At 36.5% G+C, this 4,065-nt stretch overlaps 1 long non-coding RNA gene across 1 annotated transcript; it reads right to left on the reverse strand.

Annotated features, from left to right (window-relative positions):
- On the reverse strand, positions 1,722-3,244 carry LOC110270170. Its single transcript, XR_002359371.1, has 3 exons — positions 2,734-3,244; positions 2,456-2,457; positions 1,722-2,312 (listed from the first exon to the last, which is right to left on the reverse strand). It is a non-coding gene; the product is annotated as an uncharacterized LOC110270170 (long non-coding RNA).

The following is a 4,065-nucleotide window of genomic DNA, read 5'->3' on the forward strand; positions in this document are numbered from 1 at the left end:
GCGATGATGATAAGAATGGAAGAGGAAGAAAAGAAATGAGGAAATCGAAGAAATTCAAATGAGAAAAGAAAGATGAGGAAAAGGAGGAGATGAAACGGGTGTGAAGATGGTGATGATAATGATAATGAAAGAGAAAGATGAGAAAAATGAGGAGGAGAAAAAGAGAAAGAAACAGCAACAATAACAGGAGTGAAGAAGAAGAAGGAGGAGGAGGAGGTGCAGCAGCAACACGACGACGACAATAATAAAAAAGAAAGATGTGGAAAAAGGAGGAGAAAAAGAAGTAGCGACAACAACAGAAAGATGAAAAAAAAGAAAGAGGAGAAGAATAAGCAATAACAATAAGAGGGATAAAAAAAAGAAGATGCAGCGCAATAACATAGTTAAAGAAGAGCGCACGTAAATTTAAAAATTCTTAGTATTTGATTAGATTTGGTTAAGTATTTTATTTGGTTGTAGAACTTTATTGTCTAGAAAAATGTTTTTCACCAAAATTGAATTAAAATAAGCAAGGCAAGTAAAATATGATAGCAAATGTAAAATGTAAATGTAATTGGGTAGTTATGGAAGGTAGTTTATCTGGTATTGCTAATGTTCTGAAAATTGGATCAGTCATCGAACTGTTCTAGTTACTGATTTATTAGTTTATTAATCTAACCAGTTCAAATATAGTCCAATAAAAAAATTATTTTATATTAAAATAATAAATAAATTATAAATAAACACTCAAAATATATAATTATAATCTAATATAAATTTTAAAATATCTTCTAAATTTAAAATACTACATAAAATATCATCAACTAAAAGTAAACATCATAAATATATGCTAATATAAACATAAATCAAAAGTAAAAAATCAAATAAAATTTATATTTTTATAACTATAACACAAGAGTTAAATAAAAAATAAAGTAATCAAATATGAAGATTTATATACGTAAATAAAATTCATAATATTATATATTTTATATTATAGAATAATACAAAATAATCACGCACAAAAATTATTAATTTAATGGTATCTTAATTTGTTTTTATTCATTTGCAAAATAATTATATTTATATCTTTTTAATTTTTAATACGTGTGTTTTTATTTCATCAGCAAAATATGTATTTGTAATGATATATTATCATAAACCAAAAAAAAATGTAAGACAAGTTCTACGGAAAAAAATAAGAATGTAGCAATGTGTTGGGCCAAAAGCCCAATTACTATATCTGAATTGTGATAACCCTAATCTTTTTTTGTTAAAACTTTAAACATTCGTATTTCTTCAATATGACCCTACTTTACCATAACAGCCGCACACACCCAAAAAATGCATCGCAGCCTCCATTTTTTTCCATTTTAGTGGGCACTTTCTTCATCTTGAATACTTATTCTTCTTCAACAGAGGTGCCAACATCGCTTCTACTTCTTCAAGTAGCGGCAAGCCATTAACAACACTCAACAAAATTACTCTCTCTCTCTCTCTCTCTCTCAAAAGACTGAACCAAGAAAAGGACGGAAGACAACACACTCTAACTTAGGCTTTTGTTTATTTTAAAATATTAAAGATTAAAATATGAAAGGGACGAAGCTGGAGGCACGACTGTATGATGGTGGGACGGTGGTGGTGAGAATTGAGAAGAACGTAGGTGAGAAGGGTTCATGTTTATAAGAATTGTTTTCATCATACTTTCTTTTTCTCTCTTTTCTCTTTTTTTTTTTTTTTTTTTTTAGAGAGGGAAGAGAGGATGAAGGTGAGGACTGAGGAGGGGTGAGAGGGTCTGAGTTTTTTTTTTTATTTTCTATTTTTGTTTTCAAAGAACTCAAAAACGATGCAGTTTAAAGTAGTATCGAGAAAACTGGTCGAGTTCTAGTTTGGTCTGATTGATTAGTTTTCAGTCGGTTTAACAGTTTAAAGACGATTTTTAATCTGACCGTTTAACCTTACAAAGGGTCATTCTATGGTACAGATGCAAATTGATACAGATTTACAGATTTTTTTTTGAGTGAACATGAGATCGACACGTGGCTATGTTGATCTAGGGCTTGTCTCCCCTTTGATGGCTGGAGCTGGTCGAGTTGTTAGCCATTCTTTTTTGATTGGATCTTTGTTGGTGGGCTATTTGACTTAAACTTTGACAAACAAAAAAAATTGGGTATCTAATCATGCAACTTTTCGTTTTTTTTTTTGTGGGTTCCTTTGTTAATGGGAGGAGGAACACTGAATAGCAGGTGCTGATGCATCCATGGAGGCCAAACCAGTAAGGATTATGGTATCCCTAAAAAGGAAGCCCTAGGTTTTGAGGGACAGGGAGAGAGCTGCTGAAGGCGTCGCCATTGGTGGTGGATCTAGCCTCGAAACTGGGAACGATCGACGCTCGGGGTTTGTTTCGTTTCCCGTGCCAACAACGTGATCCACGCACCATTTTTCCTCTTTTTGTTGTTGGGCCAAGCACAAATACATCTTATCCAACCCGAAATCCGTCGAACCGAGATGGATCCCCAACACCTCGTCCTGCCACCAACAGGACTCCGCACAAAGCCCCTCGTTTCCATAGGTGCCGCTACTAAACCATCGCATCTCTTACCAACGATTTATCATCGGATCTGGACTCAGGACTTGATGTACTTGCTATGGCCCGAACAGGTCTTTCCACGACGACCACATGCACAACAACAACCTCCGGAGAAGCCAACGTAGTCTCTACAATTTGTGCTCCCTACTCCACACGATAGAGACGACGAATTCCAGAACGCGGTGAGCCCCAACCGCTTCGACTCGTCAAAGGCATACAACAAAACGTCGTCGTCCGGGTTCGTGTTGGTCTTTCTCCACTAGCTTTACCCGACCCAAACAAGCGGCGGCTTCGTTGATGGTCATCAGATCTCGATCCCGTTGTTGGTGTTCATGGTGGTGCTGTGGGCTGTAGATCTCCTCGTTTGTCAACAGTCACTCGGATGCTGTTGTTGTCGCTTTCGTCTTTATCTTCTTCCTCTAGATTGCTGTGATGTGGACTTAGACAAAACATTGTATATAAGCCCAATTATCTTTAAGGAGTCCACCACTGATGACCAACAAAAAAAATACAAAACACCGGCCCGACCCAACTCCCTTACAGTTGCTCTTGATTGGCTTATTCCAGAAGCCGGCTCCTCCTTCGAAAACTAAGGCAGACAAGCTTTTAAACCTCTGCCAAGCTTGTTCCCTCCAGCCAACAACTTGCACACTTGTCAACATATTATTCCATTTGTATGTAATTAAAATCAAACTCTCAGAATTTTTAATATTAAAATATTAAAAATAATTAGTATTTGTCTTAATCAATTTGAGTTTGTTGAGTGGTCATTTCACTCGTCCACTTAAACAATTATTAGGAATTAGAATCTCGCCTTGTGTGTGTAGCAATCCATTAGCTAGTGGTAAACTCTTAATAAATTGAGCATTAATACGTGGTTAAACTTGGCAGGAATACCTAAATACGCGGGTACCCGACCCATTCATACCCAGGAAAATGGATCATTGGATCCTCTCAATTTTTTTTAACAATTGAGAGAGTAAAGTGTGATCTCTCACCATTAATTGTTATAAGTAGGACCAAGAGAAAACATGAGAGAGATTGCATTAAAGGGTTATAGATCACACTTTACTCCCTCAATTTTTTTCAATAATTGAGAGAATCCGTTCCCTATACCCAGTTGTGGAGGGTAATAACTTGACCCAAGTCAGGGTAGATTTTGCTCAGGACAGGGCATGGTTGGATTTAGAGTGTACCTGCCCTGTATATATACATATAAACACTTTTTAAGAATTAGGATTTGCCTCATATCACAGATTCAGTGATTCATAGCTTCAATCCATAGTTTATAGCCATGCCAGAGAAACCTAGACATCCTCACTTAGAGTCTTCTTCTTCTCGCCTTATTCATAAAAAACCTCATAGCTTCCGTCATCATTGTTGCTGATCCCTATCACCGCTTACCCCCTTCACAGCTCCCATCTTCCTTCACAGCTCATGTTGCCATCCCTGCTTATCCCGTTATTATCGCTGTTGAGCCGTCGCCACTTCTCTCC

This window comes from Arachis ipaensis, chromosome B03, assembly GCF_000816755.2.
Source record: "Arachis ipaensis cultivar K30076 chromosome B03, Araip1.1, whole genome shotgun sequence".
Classification (NCBI taxonomy): domain Eukaryota; kingdom Viridiplantae; phylum Streptophyta; class Magnoliopsida; order Fabales; family Fabaceae; genus Arachis; species Arachis ipaensis.